This window comes from Melospiza georgiana, chromosome 5 (assembly GCF_028018845.1).
Source record: "Melospiza georgiana isolate bMelGeo1 chromosome 5, bMelGeo1.pri, whole genome shotgun sequence".
In the NCBI taxonomy this organism is placed as follows: Eukaryota; Metazoa; Chordata; class Aves; order Passeriformes; family Passerellidae; genus Melospiza; species Melospiza georgiana.
The window spans coordinates 21537585-21554293 of record NC_080434.1 but is presented as its reverse complement, the minus strand read 5'-3'; the positions used below and the strand labels follow the sequence as shown (position 1 = coordinate 21554293).

At 37.4% G+C, this 16709-nt stretch overlaps 1 protein-coding gene across 3 annotated transcripts in view; it reads left to right on the top strand.

Annotated features, from left to right (window-relative positions):
• Positions 1-16709, top strand: part of RAP1GDS1 (Rap1 GTPase-GDP dissociation stimulator 1) — a 90637-nt gene that overhangs the window by 14524 nt on the left and 59404 nt on the right. The gene's annotated exons all lie outside the window — the stretch shown is intronic.

Sequence of the window (16709 nt, the reverse complement as noted above, 5' to 3'; positions counted from 1 at the left end):
TCCAAGATAGATAAATCTATCCTTGCAAAGTTACTTGGTAGCATCCTCCAGTTTTTATCCTTCTAGAGCACCTATGGTGTTGACTGTAGGACAATCAAAAGTTCTGCACAACTAGATCAGAGGATAGTTCCTTTTGACAGAAGCATTTAATACTTCTCTAGTGGGACATAACTGGACTATTTTTCAAGAAGACTTGAAACTTCAGTCTAAAAGGGTGATGCTGACCAGATGTGTTTCCTGGGATATTTTAGATTTTTCAGCACTACTAGTTTTTAGTTCCCTCTCTCTGGGCTTTCCTGTACCCTTTTCTATGGAGGAGTCTGGCCCTGGTTACATGAGGCAGTGCTAATGTGGAGTGGGGAAGTGCTTAGTCTGAGAAGGTCTGATGCCTAGATAAGATGTAGAAGGAGCTAAGCGTGTCCTTATGTTGAATTTATAACAGATTTGAAATTATCAGCAGTAATCAAACTACTATTCGTTGTGCCCAGCTGCTTGGCTCAAAGGGACCTGAGGAAGGAGAAAGACTTTATATCTTGTTCTTATAGCTGAATGATCAACTTTCCTGATAAATGCTGTTTTAAGGATCAATTGCTTACTGTATTAATTAATAACATTCAGTAACATTCCATATTATGCTTTTATGTGTTAATAAAATGGAAAGTAAGAATATTTCACCTGCTGATATTCTTTTAAATTTTTATTCTTATATGCAGCTTCTGGGAGTAAATAGGATATGGCCAGCAACAAAGCTGCTTTGCTCTGTGCCTGCTGATACAGAAACATCCTTTTCGTTTATTCATTTCATTAAAATATCAGCATATCTGCAGTAGTTAAAAATGACAACAGCTTTGGGTTTAAGCATATTCTACACATTTACTCCGTGAAATGTCTCTAAGCTTTACCCTGTAAAGTGTGACACCTTCTGAGCTATTGTTTTCTCTACTTCCCCTTTCTTCCTCTTTCAAAGGAATTATAATAGCAAAAAGATGCAGGAGAAAGAAAACCACAAAACTTACTAGGAGAGAGATTCTTTTCTCAACTGTGGTCCCTTTGTGGCTGGCATCTGTGGGAGTTATAGATGCTGAACAAGAGGAATTTCCTTGGTGTAAACACTCTAAGCAGAGGGTATATAAAGGACTGTGCTGTTCCTTAATATTGGTGCAAGATGCAAGTGGAGGATGGCCTAGGGCACATTGGTGATGTTTTTCAGACTACTGACCTACCATTGCAAAGATTTTTAGTGCCTCTTGACTATTTACTGGTCCATATATAAGTGCACTCAGTTATGCCAAAGGCTGCCACATCCTTGTGACATGCTGGAGCTAGTCAGGAATTGCCTCAAAAATCATGCTGGGTTTTGACTTCTGTTGTTTGTGTCTTCCTTCTGAAGTATCCCTGCTTCTTTCCTTCCTATTGGCAAAAGGACTGGCAGCTGATCAGTAGCTCAGTCCTCCTAAGAGTCTGTATAAAAGAAATGCCATGAATATCCTGGAATACTGTAGTGGCAGTTTCTCCATAGCTGCCTGGTTAGGGGCAGACTGCATTTCACATATGCTCTGAATTTTAGGTGCTGGTTTCCAATGTGGCATTTAGAAACCTGAGCCAAGAGTTCTGGCTGTGTAAATAAAAAGTGCTTGGAGAGTCCAGAAGAGGATGAACTTCCAAGCTCAGCAGGAAATCACCCTTAATTAATATGCATGCCATTTTCTGATCAGCATGATTTCTGCCTTAAGCCCAGGGCTTGAAATTATTTCTTAGAGCTGGATGCCTGCATGTTTTCTAAGGAAGTTTGAAACCTTTTTCTTTTCAAATGTGAATGGAGGAAGAGGCACAAGTGGGTTACCAACTTTGCCTTCTTTGGGACAGGCACATCTTTATGCAAGGAAGAGCTCCAAAAGTCAAAGCTTTTTTTCTGCCTGAAATTAAAGCTGTACCCTCAAACTGACCAGGATTTAAGACCCAATAGTGATGTGTGTTCCTACTGTGTTAGATAAGGCATATTTTTTAAAGGTGAAGGGTTTTAGTTCAGGCACTTTTTTGTGTGACTACTAATTTTTTATGCAATGGCAATGACTGTTTAATATACAATTATAGAATTGGTAGGGTTGGAAGGGACATCAAAGGTCATCTAGTCCCAAGCCCTCTGCAATGGGCAGGGACACTTTTCACTAGAACAGGTTGCGCAAGCCCCATCCAATATAAAATATGTCCCAACAGAAGAAATGAAAGGTATTTCAGTCCTCACATGAAAAATACAAAAATTTGATTTGAGTATGTTTTGGAGAAATTTTTATTAAATCCCTTCAGGTGGAGGATAGCATTTGGTTTATTTTCATGTTCACACTAATGTGCAAAAGATACTTTCAAATTGTTGCCATGTGCTTTCTGTTGGATTCTTTCTCCCCAGAATTCCTCTGTTGCCTGTGTTTACAGGACACATTGGAAGCAGGGCCTAGAAGAGCCATACCCTCATAGGTACCAGTAAGAGTAATATATGAATTTGGTTAATAAGCTGCCTGAGAGAACTAAGAGAGTTCTGGATTTGGGCATAAGCCAAATGCATTGGAACTTAAAAGGAAAAGTAATATTTCTCCAGAATCTGGTGTCTGATAAAAGAGTCTGGGAGGTAGGCTTCCTCCAGTCATCTCTGCATATAAACTTGATGCTTTTTTCTTCCCCTGTGATTTAAGGATCAGTCAAAATCTTCATGGTCATCAAAGGAATAAATGTCTCTGAGAGTACAGTGGGCATTCTTCATTTGGAGACATAGCATGTGCAACTGTATCAAGTTGTCAGAGATCCTTGCATCCCTTGTGAAATGTATCCCAAGGACTTGTTTGTACTTCCCATCTGCCCTTCATCCTTGAGACCTGCAGACTATGTGCAGAACCTGACCCCTTTCAGTTTCTGTCAATATGACTCTTTACCTAGTCTGAGAGCTGGTTATTAAGCAGAGAAAGCAAAGCACTCCTCCACTTTGCACACAGTCAGACCCTGCTTGTGGGGGAAGCAAATTACTTGCAATTTAATCTAGTGAATGGCATTTTGCAGAAATTTTTCATCTTTAAAAGTTACATTTCTTTTTGAAAAGAAGTCTTGCTTGCCTTTTTTTATTAGGCCTCCTGTAAATATGTATCTCTAGGGAGCTTTTCACTTGTTTTTGGGATGTTGCCCAAACACAGTTGATTGAATGGGGGATTAATAGCTTAATTAAGAGTCCTGAGATTTAAGACATAGGAAGTAGCCCTCTCTTTCTGAGATTTTTGCCCCCTGATTTGTGCTGTCAGATTTTCTCTCTCCAAAACCATATTTTCAGTGCATACCTATTGCATCATCTCACTCTTTCAAATACTCCTCCCAGTTTTTTGAAGCAGTACTTGAGGACCGTAACAATTGGATTGTGATTTATCCAGCTGTGCCCATGTACTGTAATGTGCTGCATCAGAACATCAGTATCATGTTTACTGCATTGTCACTCTTGTATGAATTTTACTAAATAAAGCTCTTAAAGGCTGGGCAGAGGTTAATGATCACTTATAACTACAGCAGCCATGCAGAATACTAGTGGGTTTTGTGAAAATTTTTGTTTCAAACAGGGTTATATTGAGCAGTTTGTGCACCATTTTAATTTTGCCATCAGATTCCGTAGTTTTGTGTCAGTCTTACATGAAGACTCAGTTGAATCCTTTTCCTTTAGAGAGGATCTGAGCTGATCCCATCACTGCAGTGTTTTTATTGATGCTCTACATCCTATGCATTCCTAGGTGAAAATAAATAACTGCATTAATAGGCAGCTATTTATCACTAGAGAGATTAACCACGGATGCCTGCTAATCTTAATAAGACCAGGTTTAAAGCTATGCATGATATATATAAAAGCAAGCTCAAAACTCTAGAGTACAGTTTGGCCCTAAAAGCTCATAGACAAATGATGCTGACAATGTAGCCTTCAATTTGTGATATGTGGGCACCACAGTCTGCCTGCAAAGTGCATATTGTTGATTTCAGGCCATTTTAGTAATTTTTACTAAACTACTAAATTGGACGATTAGTGGCATTTCATCAGCCAAGAAGCAGGGATTTCCAAAACTGACTTAATTTCCTCTTTATTCTTCACTGACATTAGAGAATACTAAAAGCCGTTTTCTCCAAGGAATGAGAAGTCTGTCACATATCTATTGGCCCTTCTGTGGTCAAAGGGAATTTCTTAGTTACAGGTCTTAACAGTTGTGTGTTTAGGTGGAAAGGTGCATTTTTATTTGCTAGTCTTTCTCTCGGATTTTCTCCTTGGGACAAAAATGCTTTGATGAAAGTTACATTAGGTGGGATAATACAGGCAAACAAGTACTTACAACCATAAGAGTGTTTGATTGTAAGACATGTGTAAATAAAAGGGTTTAGAGGCACTTATTAGATTTGTAACTAATCTGTTTCTAAGAAACTTTCACCAAAAGCTTAACAATAACAACACAAATGACAAGCCACTTCAATTAGGAACTTACTTGTACACACTCATCAAATTCAAACAGTGTATTTTCAGGGTTAAAAGCTTTCATGCATGGTTTGTAATTATCATGCAGCTTGTAATTAAAAGTAAGGACTTTTGGGGTGATTTTGGGGAAAAATAAATAAAACCAAATTAAACACAAACTTTGAAGTCCTCTGAGTACACCATAAATCACCATTAAGACTTTGCATCGAAGGAATATGTACCCTTTGGAACATCATTGTGAAGTCCCCCAGTCTGACAAGATGCAGAGGCTGCAATTCAGCCTTCTGCGGGAATAGAGAACTGGGGGAAAACTGTGTGTTTCCATAAAAAGATAGCTGCGGGGATGAGTGTAGTAGATCAGCTGGTTTAGGATATGTATCTTGTCAAGAAGGAAAATGGAACTTGCATGAGTGTTGTTGCATAACAAAATGCCTTATGTCTTTTTAATTAGGAACTGCTAAGCTAACTTAATTGCTACCTTTTAAAATTTGTTTTATTTAATATTTATATTTCTATGTTAAATGTAAAAGAATATAATACAAAATGACCTTTATAATTGTATCAGGGTAAATGCTTACTTACTTTCCTTGTTGAGATTTCATTGAACTGTTGTGTGAGCCCCCAGGCTTTTCAATATCTGGTATCTGTTCTGTGTTAGACGTCAGAGAGGTTTCTCACAGAGCTGACATGCAAAGGGGACTCTTTCAGCACCAGACACTGGTAGCAGCTGCCACAGAGAAACTCAGGTTGATAGATGGACCAGGAGAAAATGGGTTGCTAGAGTGTTCTGATCAACCTTGAATTTAAAATAAGCTGCTTGAAAACCCAACAAACAAGACAGTTTCTTTGCCTGGAAAAGGACTGGGAAATTCAAGTTACTAACTTATAAAAATGTAAGATCTCAGACCAAGAATACAAAAGCAGATTCCGTAAATTATTTATTTCAATTACAATTTCATTTAAGGTGCCAAGATACCTTTAAAAACATAGCACAAAACAAAAATATAGCACACAGAATATGTGTAGAAAGACCATTATATTCTGTTATTGGATCTATAATGGTCTTTCCTTAAATCTTCACAGCTTTTCCTAGGTTAGTCTATTTTCCACTGCTCAGATACATTTTATGTTCTGTAGTGGATTGCTCTTTGTTTCTAATCTATAGCTTTGAATATTGGAGTAGCTAGTTTTAATTAAATCCAAAGTAAAAAATTGAAAGAGAACATCAAAGCCAAGATCTTTCCACTCAGATCCTTTCCAAAACTTCATTTGGTTGAATTGCCCACAATTTAATTAAAACAACAGTAAAAATACTTTATGTTTTTACAGGTTTATTCCCTTTATTATCTCACTGTATGTCAGGAGCTTAGAATGTATGCAGAAGTGTAAGACTATTCAGTTATCCATCTATAAATAGTGACAGAATCAGACCCTTACCTGCATAGTGAGTGCTTATCTTACAGAAATTTAAGGTACAAATTGATTCCCTTAACTAACAGATTTTATACTTGATTCAGTTAAAAGAAGTTGAGGGATGTGAATGAGGAGAAAGCGTTACTAAACCACTTCAAGTGAAATAGTATTCTTGTCTGACTGGATTTCTTGAATCCCAGACAGCTGATCCTCAAACTGAGAGCCTGGTGGACCATTCAGTGTTGTTTCACCTGTCCTTTTTGGCTCAGTATCATGCAGAATTGGATGACCAACATTACCCCTGCAAGACTTGTAACATATTGAATCCTCCTGATAATTTGGTCATTATAACGATTGTTGAAGGCAATAGACCAGACCAAGCAAATTCACTGTTACGTGTTAGTGATTTACACAGCCTCATCACATGGACTAATAGCTTCACACAAAAAATGAAGTCATTGATGGCATCAGTTAATACAGCCTCCTGTGCCAAGCTGGGTAACTTTGAAGCTGGATCAGGTCACTCAGAAATTATATTTTTTTAAATGGGGGATGGGGCTTTTTTGGCAAACCAATTTTGATTTTCCAATACAAATTTGAATATAAATTACAGTGTGAAAATTATTTTTCTGTATTAAATACACATCTTTTATCACACTGTCAAGAGACTAAATCTAGAACTGATTTTGGCACTAAAAGATATACAGAAAATATACACTAAGAATAGTCTCCATCTGCTACTGAAGTCTCTCTCGTTGCCCAGAGTGGTTCTTGGGATTTCTTTCCCTTTGAAGATTTTTTCAGTGAACATTTCTTTAACTTGCTGCCTACTGAGACTTCAGCTCCCTTTCCCCTACTCCTATTCTGTTGTCTTTGAGCAGGTTGAGCAGATTCGTACTATGTTTGCAGTTTCAGAAAAGCCAGACATGAAGTTTTCACTTTTGCTTTGTATTTGCCTAATAAGGAACTTGGAGCAGCAGAAGACTGAACAATCCTAAATGTTAGGAAAAAATGTATAACCCAAGCAACACCCCAAAGCAAAACCTCAGCAGTTTACTTTCAAGGTTAGTTTCAAGATTGCATACAAGCAAACTTGTTAGAACCTAGCCATCTGTATAGTATTAGGTGCATATTTGACAAAAAAAAAAGGTAAATAAAAAAGCTGTCAAATGACTCTTGAACATTCAAACAGCTTAAAAGCTCTTTGTGTGGTAATGTTGGCACACTTCCTAAGTGACCAGATGGAATTTTATTAACAGCCAACAGGACAAGGGCTGAGATTTTGTTTCTTAACTTACTATTTTTGAAACGCTTGTAGAGGATGTGTCAGAAAACTTGATGTACTTTCATACTACGCAAAATTACACATATACCTTCCCTTAATGCAAAGACGAAGGCTGCTTCAGAGGTTGTCATTTCTGTAAGGTAGATAAGATAGTTAGGAGATGTATGGTAATTCAGGTATCACTATTTTTTGAATTTCAGAAAGGTGAATTTCAGAAAGGTGTTTTTATATACACAATTAGTGGTCATATTAAAAGCAGAGCTTAGAAACAGGCTTTTTAATGAACAAACTTAAATAATGTATTTTATAAAAAAGATTGAAAAATACTTCAATATTAAAGAGACTTAATTTCTGATATCGGTAACCACTGGTAATAGTGATGTCAAATTTCCATGTAAGGATTCTGGTAAAAATTAAGACCATGCAAATTTATGTGACTCCTCCTTTTCTGGCATCATCATGGATTTATTTATTGTCAGTAAGAAATACCTGAAAATGGAGAATATCCATTGTCTCCAGTAAATGACAGGATGATGATTAGCCTTGGAAGCAGCTGAGGACCTGAGGTTGTTCAGTCTGGAGAAAAGAATGGTAAAACAAGTCCCTGAAAGATGTTTGGAGCAAGGTGGGTGTTGGCCTCTTCTCCCAGGTAACTGGGACAAGAGGAAATGACCTCAAATTGTGCTGAGGAGGCTCAGGACGGATATTAGGAAAAATTTCTTCACTGAAAGGAAAAAGCTCCCCAGAGAAATAGTAAAGTCACCATCCCTGGACGTGTTCAAAAATGGGTGGATGTGGCACTTCTCAGTATGTTTTAGTGTGCGTGGTGGTGTTTAGTCAAAGGGTAGAGTCAATTATCTTGGAGGTCTTTTCCAGCCTTAAAGAGCCCATGATTCTATGACCTTCAAACCAGGCAGCCTAAAAGAAAATAAACAAAATCTCTAACACTCTGTGGACTCATGGTTCACCCTATTCCTTTCAGGTGCTTCCTTCCCATATTTAAGGTTTTCAGGGGAGTCATGATAGCTAGAAAACAGCTGCCTAGTCAGAGATTAGTATTTCATAGCATCTGACAGAAGAACACTGATGTGACATACAATTAGAGCTAGCAGTACCAATTTTGAACCTAGGTATCTTACCCAGACAAAATTCTCACTGTTGCTGGTGAAAGATGTGCCTGAGGGCTTTATACAGAATCAAATCCTGTATTTGTTCAGTAACTCAAGCTGGTATAAGTATAGTTATGACAGATATTGCACTGTGTACTTGCACTGTTGGTATGGACTTACTTGCAGAGGGTAGGCCAAAGACCAGAACTGGAGCTTGTTGAAGTCAAAGAGAATTTTTCTTAGTTCTGGAACTTTGTATCCTCAGCTTTGTATGACCTGGTTTTTATTTATTTGGTTGGTTGATTGGTTTGTTTTTAGGCTCAGTAAGAAAAAGTAATTTAACTTGTTTATCTAAAAAGCTAACAGTAGAGTAAGCTGGTTAAATTGATTAGGATTTGAAGTCTAAATTGTTGTCCTGCATTACAACCTCTACAGAAGTCCACTCAGACTAACTTGTAGCATTCTATACGTGTTATTTTGTTGGTTAATAAGCCATATTTTGTATAGAACTTGGAAAAAGTACAGAGGATTGGCAACCTCGTTAAATTACACTACAAAGAAATCAGTGTTCTAATATAGTAATGGAAATAATTTAACAAAAAATTAAAAATCTCTTTAGGAAAGTGTTTTCCTCTTATTTGTTTGTGTAATGTCTAGGCTGGCATTTGTAATCAGCTAACTTGAGTCACATTAGGACCAAGACTTTTAGAGCAGGTATAGTCAGAAAAAGTTGGACACAGTAGTGTAGGCAATCATCTAAAAAAAATAAAGCTGAAAAAGCTTGATACATTTAGTTTTAAATGTGCTGTTTCTAGACTGTACTGTCTCAGTAGTTTAATTTTCTTCTGTTTTCTAGCACCTGTTCTTGCTGTCGTGACTTGACAAAGTGACTCTTGCTTGCTAGATTAAAAGTGCTTCAGGCAGAAATCATCTGGAGGAGCAGAAAAGGAAAAGAAAGAAAACAAAAGAACAGAATAAACCACCTAAAATAAATTTTAAAAGAGCCAGTAGAGTGATGCAAACCCTGCTAGCTCCTTGTGTGTGTGCATAGACACATGCAGACATGCAGCTTGTCTCTTATATACTGCTCCATATGATTATATGGAGCAGGATATTCCCTACAGCATTGTAGGGAATGATAGATTTGATTAGCATTAAGGTTACTCCCTTTTTTCCAAGATCCTGTTTCAGTCATTTACTGATTCTTCAGGAAGAGCTATATTCTGTTCCAACTGTCTGCTTTAGGCTGTCCATTTTAATTTGCTTGATGAGTTCTTGCATGAGCAAGAAACATGTTTGGACTACTGTCTGAAGTAACATTAGTCATTTCAGGTACTATTTTGGTCCTGTTGTTTTTCCTCCACTAATTTTTTTTTTCATTCTGTGCATTGGGTGGGCAGTAATCTGCAATAGTCTGGTGGAGGAGACCTTCCCTTGTCTTTTATGTTGCAGTACTTTGAAGCCATGTCATAAACTAAGGAGAGGTGGGCATTAGGGAGAAGTATTTACAGTTGAATGTTCCCACAAAGAGCAGGATCCCCTTCTGCCCCATGTGATACCTGACACTCTCTTGATACCTCTTCAGGATGTGTTGTGCTCTGCTTTATAGAAGTGCTGGGTGTCATCTGTACCTGCATCTGAAGACTCCTGCAGAATCCAGAGTGTGCAGGAATTCTGGAACCTGAAAACCTCATGTTGAAAACCCTACTTCCCACATAAATACTTTTAACCCTAAATTTGCAGTTCTCTCATTCACTTACACAGTGCATTGCTTCCCTCATACTTCATAAATACCTTCTGAAAGCTATTACATTCATATCTTTGAAGCATGATGACATAATGTAATGATAGTAACTTTATAATTGCCAGTGAGAAAGGAAAAAATCCTTTAGTAGTACCTGGTAAATAAAAGGAGAACCGCTTGCCAAGAAGGAGGATATGAAAAGACATTCAGCTGTTCTTTGACAGAACATTTGTCCTGAAAGAGAGAGGTGTCCCTTGGATAAAACAGTATTCTTCATGTGTACATCTTGGCATGCACTGTATTGTATGATAAATATTTTACATGGTGAAATATATGTGGGTTGATTTAATTCTGGAACTTTGTGTGTTCAAAACCATTTTGATAATATGACTCAGTGAAGATGAGGCACGTGGAGAAAAAAAGCTATATGAAAATAAAATATGCAAATACAAATGCAATCTTGTCAATTAAGTTGTAATTCTTTACAAATTGGTTGTCATCTTGATAGTTTTTTCAACTACTGCTAGTAATAGAGTATCAGAAAGGATCTTTCCATAAAGTGAGAACAAAATTATTTGGAATAGTTACTTTTTCTATCATTAGCTGATTTTTAAATAAAATTTATCCACTACAACTCCCTTTATCAAGCAGTTTTCTATTAAGTGAGAAAAATCTATTTCATTCTTCTTCTAGGACTGGTTTTAAGCAAAATATTTTAAGGCTTTATGCAAAGCAGTAGAGTTAAGTTGATTTCACTGAATTTTGTTCTGTTTCTTTAGATCTTAAAATAATTCCAGATCTGCAGTCTTTATTTATGAAATACAAAGATACCTAAATCTGTACCATGTTTTCCTAGGAAAGAGGAAAAAAATTTCCAAGGTTCTGCAAAATCTTCTGAAATGTCATTCTTATAGCCTTTGCAAGTCATGATTTAAGTAATAGAGGATCATTAATGTGCAGGAACCAATTACATATTACCACTTGGCACAGTGGAAATGTTTTTTATATTAGAATCTGTGGTTTATCTGTGGCTACAGTAAAAACAATACATGAAATAATTTTCAAAGTTACGAAATGTCCTACAAGGGGCGGGGGTGGGGGGGGAAAGCAAACAGAAAATTTGCATTGGCAGCAGATTCCAAGTGTACTGACTGCTGGTTGATGCTATTTGCTTTAGGTTTCTATCCTAATTTTGAATACAGATTGACTAAGTAGCTGTTAGTGTGTATAGGCTGACCTGATAATTACAAAAACTAATTAGGTAGCTTAGTGCTCAGGTAGCAGTGAGTCATGGCATGTCAGTACTTTCAGGTAATAAAAATGAAGCCCCATGTCAGAACAACAGATGCAGAAGCAAGAGGATAAATGAAAGAGTAACAAGTCTCTAAGACCAGATGGCATATATCTAAGATTCAGAAAGTGTTTAAGAATGAGGCAGCTGAACTGCTGTCAAAAATAGACACTCTCATTAAAATTAGTTACTATGCTAGAAAAGTAGAGCAAATGTACCTAAGTAAAAAACAGGTTGCAGAAGGAGCCCTGCAGTTAATGATCCATCATTATATCCCTGGAACTAGAAAATTTCTTGGGAAAAAAGCATTAACCCACCTCAATGAACATGGTAAGACAGAAACTAACAGGGCTTCTGTTTAAAAAAAAAAAATTCTTTCCTGATTAAGATGTTGGTCTTGTATGTCTGTACAGGCCTTCTGGCATTACTAATAAAAATCTAATTCTTCGCTGCTGCCCTCTGACAGAATATAGATACCTCCTGATTAGAAGCCAGATTTAAAAATTTTGTGGATGGGCTAGGAGCAGAGAGTTGTCTCTAATGATGGGTTTGGGCGGTTTGGCAGAAAATATTGTACACTTGAGAGTGCTTGAGGGCAGCTGCTACAAAGACAGAAGAGGATAGAGTATTTTTTGGCAATGGGCTGAATGTGAGAAAAAGATTCTTCTGTCCTCAATAAACTCTGTATTTGAAGTATTTTGCCTGTCGATGTGAACATTTGTATGGGACTAGGTATCGTCTGAAAAATTACTACAAGGATGTGGCTCAGTTTATATAGGTTCAAAAAGGACCCATGCTGTACATTTCTGCCAGCTTATTCAATGTCCTGGGGGCTAAAAGGTTCTCGTGATTTTGCACCAGTCTTCCATTTTCTTTGGGAAAGTGGCATCTGGGGTCATTAAAGACCAAAATTGTGCTACAGATCTCACCAGCTCCTGGGATTTCTGCTGCCAGAAGTCATTCAGGCCAAATATATAAATCTCACCCAAACAGATTATGTATCTGATCTTTGTGTCAGGTTCTCAAATAATATCACATCAGAATACACTTTTCATCAAAACCTGTGGTGAGCCTGGGTTGGATTTCCCCTATGGTTTAGTTTGGACTGAAAGTCTGGTACTAAAGTTCAAGTCTGTACATAAAATGAAGTAATTTCTGCAGTTTAGCCCATGTGCATGTATGTACTTACATTTTTAAGAGATTTATGCCGTTATAACAAAAGGAGACCCAGAAAATGGCACCATTCCTTCTGCTCAATTTTGTACATAAAATGAAGTAATTTCTGCAGTTTAGCCCATGTGCATGTATGTACTTACATTTTTAAGAGATTTATGCCGTTATAACAAAAGGAGACCCAGAAAATGGCACCATTCCTTCTACTCAATTTTGATGTCTCATTGTTTCCTGAGAGGCAGTGGAACAGACTCAAAAGACTCTGATGTTAATACAGCCACCATCCCTGTAATAGCAGAACTGCTGGAACTTGTTTTTTTATCTGATCAGCATGTTTCAGTATGTCCCATTTCAATATCTATTAATTTTGAATTCCTTATCTGTTAAGTTGCATGTACAATGCAATAGTCTCTTTAATAACAACACATTCACATCTATGAAGTGTCAATGAAAAGACACAGTCAATATTAATGATATGTTCAAAATCCTTATTTTGTAGAGAAAATATCTATACTGGATAAAATGTTATATGATATATGAAAAACAAACAGTCCAGACAAAAGCTGATCATCTAAGTACTCAGCTAAGGCATTCTACATACTTTATTAACATCAGTCTTGGAATAGGGTTTTTCCTGTGATTTGGGTGAAGACGCCATGGACTCAGAGCAAAATTGGCAAGTTGGTTCTTACCCTCAGAAGCTGCATTACTAGAAAGACTATTGGGAACCTTTTCAAACCTTTTGCAGTCTAACCAGCACTCCTGAGGCCCTGACCCTAAACAAAGTTGATGAACTATCAAATTTTTACTAGATGAAGGAACAGTTCTTTTGTATAAAACAAGTTAGTGACTGCAAACAGGAGTGAGTCACAGAAAAGCTCTTAGAAAAAAGAGTACAGTGAAGTGAAATGGAATATTAAAACATTCACTAATGTTACTTTCTGACTAATTTTCCCTGTAGAAATGCCTGCACAAGAGATAGCAAAAGGTTGCAAGAGATAGTAGTAATAGTGTGCTACCAAAAAGCAATGTGGGTAATCAAAGAATTTTAACTGCCTCATTTTTTATGAGTGTTTGTGCAGGAGTAGTTTTTGGGGAAAACAAAATGTAACCATAGATGGAATGGGCCAGACAGGTCTGACAGCTCTTGGCAGACTCCACTTGCTAACTTATCAGTTTGTAACATTAGGATACACAGGATTAAGGTGTGTGGGATTCAGAGCTATCTTGTCCAGATAAGATAACTTATTTTCTGAAAGCAATACAGTAAGCCAGATATGAGAGACTCCCTGTGCTTAGGATCCTCAACAAAATAGTTGATACTTGTATTAAATGTCAGGCTTCATGCCACACATATTCACAACATGATACCACATTGTTGATCACATGTGCCACAGGGAACATTACTAGCCAATTCTTACCTCAGCCATCCTAACCTTGCACCCTTAGATCTTCCTAATGTGAGCTTCACACAGCTTGCATGTTGACACAATGTACCGAGTCACATTTCTCTGATACTCAGCCAAAATGATTCCTTATATTGCTTTTATTTGATGGGGTTTTATTGCTGACACTCTGATCAGCCTATGCAGCAGCAAGGCTAATGGAAACAGCTTCTATAGAAAGACAGGAGGACACAAAAGTAAGCAGGAGATGATCCAAAGAAAACAACAGGGATTTTGTACCGGAAAAGAAGCATTTGCAGCTTCTTCCCTAAACAATGGGTTTGGGGCAACAGTGAAACAGCAGGGGCGGGAAGCCTTGTGTGAATATATAGTGAGAGCCCTCTGGAACACTATAGCACTTCTCTCTGAATATCCCTGTCAGTGTAATTTCAGACTATAAGGGTTTGTTCTTTTCAGAACAACAAAAGAAAAAAAAATTACAAGATAACAAAACCTCTGAATCTATTGAAGATTCTTGGGTTTCAAAAGTAACTGTCTTTGAAGGTATCAATTCAGTTTAGAAAGGAGATGGACTAGGACAGAAAGAACCAAAGTAAATAAATAAGTTCTTTCTTGAAGGATGGTTTCTTCCCTCTGTGCTCTTGGCCTTGTGGCATTGGGTCAAGAGATCTGTTGTCTCTGCAGTACTCCTATTATATTTTCTTCTTTTGTACAGAGTGATTAAGTGTCAAGCTGCAAGAAATTAAGAGTTGTAGGCTTATTAGAAAATCAAGGATTATTGTAATTTTTTTAGAAGCACACTTTATGCATATGGTTTCTAAATTAATCTCTCCTATTATATTATTTTAAAAATACAACATCCAAGTATACCTAGTGGAAGGATAATTTGGCACGCAGTGCAACATTACTTCATAAGATATTTTAAAAGCAGTATGGTCACAAGTGCCCATTGATACTTGAAGTTTTTCTAAAATTGCTGTTAAATGTCCATATATATTAGTGGGATGTGCACATGCTTGGTACCATGAAAAATTGATTTCCTTGTCCTAGGGAATGAAATATTTGGGTAGTCATAATTGAACAATTTTGCCCACAGTACATAATTTTGCATATCATCTGTAATTGTGTAGTATTAAAATAGTGGACTTTCCCCAGAAAAACTTTACATGGCACTGAGCAGAAGGGAGTGGTAGGAAAATAGACTGGGCAGACTTCTAACTCTATTGCAGGTTCTGATGTGGAATGGAGTGAAAGAAATAGCAAGTATTTTATATAAAACACTCATCTCTGCACAGAAAAAGTTAAATAATAAATGTGATCTTGTGATTTATTGAGTGCAAATGAAGTAGAAGAGGCTGTAAGAGAGAAATAAAATCTGGGTGTGGTCTCTGACAATAGTCTGCAAAATCTGGTGTGACAGTGAATTTCTTACCTTTGCATTTTCTTCTTCCTTAGATTATAGGAACCCTTGCTTTTCATATATATAGTAGATCGAGTCTTCTTATTGTAAATGTAGCTATAGCTTCAAAGTTAAGTGTGTGAATATCCAAGGAGATGAGATGCCTGTAAGGAAGGAAGAGAATTATGTTATGTGCTATGTTAGCAGAAAACTGAAGAGAAGAATATGAGAAGGAGGCAGGTGAAGAAGGTATGACAGGAGGTGGAGTGCACAATGTAAAATTGTGCAAAATGTGTTTTGGCTTTTGACAAATTCTAGTTGTATATGCTGAATAATGAATTTAAGAAATGAGACTTTGCAGTGCGTGTTCAACTTAACTGTTGGCTAAAGGTGATTCAAGAAAAGTGCTATGGTAAGCCTGCTAGAGAGTAATGTGTGTAAAAGGGGAAATTAAATTTAGGGGTTTTTTCCCAGTTAGCTTGTTCCAGAAGGTGGGAGCTCAGCATAGTGAGGAGGTGGTAGGGAGGAAGGTTTTTAAGATCTTGAGGAGCCACAATCAAGTGTGGTTGCATTAAGGAGTACTGACACTCCTGGCTATAGTGTTGCTAAGAACGTGTTCATTATGAATAGACAAAATAACTGCCTGATCTTACAAACATATAAGCAATTTCATATATAAAGACTGAGCACTTTAGAAAGTTAAGAATCTCACCTTTATGGAATATTGAACTACGAAAGCATATGCAAATAAAAATTGGAATTGGAACAAAAGCCACAGCTTTGGCTGAGAATCAAAGCAGCTCCATCAGTGAGATTCCACCCTTTTCATGGGATGCCTGCTGTGTCTTCACTCTTTTCCTTTGCACCATCCCATACATAGGCAAGTGAAGAGGAGGCAGAGCACAGCAGGTGCCAGCTCACCTGTCAAGGAGGCTTCCTACGCTGGTGGGAAGCTCTAAGCAGCACTGGCTGCTAGTCAGGCTCAGAAAATACCAGTGATGCACTGAAAAAAAACTGCACCTGTGGCTGGGTTGGGCTTGGGTCAAGGCTCTTGATCAGCCACTGGGACGAAGAGACAGTGAGACACTATTCAACATTATTTGTTTTGAGTAACACTTTCTGCTTGCTGTCAGAGTTGGCATGGAAACTGAATCAGCAATCAGCACTCATTTTGAAAAGAATAGTCCCTTCAGAGTGAGGTTAGTCATCAGTGGGCTTACCAGAGGCTCAGGCTGCAGCTGCAGCCTTAAACCTTGCTCATGAAAGGATAGAATCCTCAAAATGGTAACAGTCATACAACCCAATCTTTACTGGGCAAATAGGTGTCTTTTGAGAATGATGTAATCTCATTTGCATTTGGGCCGTGGTGGGTTTTTTTAAAGAAGGAAGAGTTAATT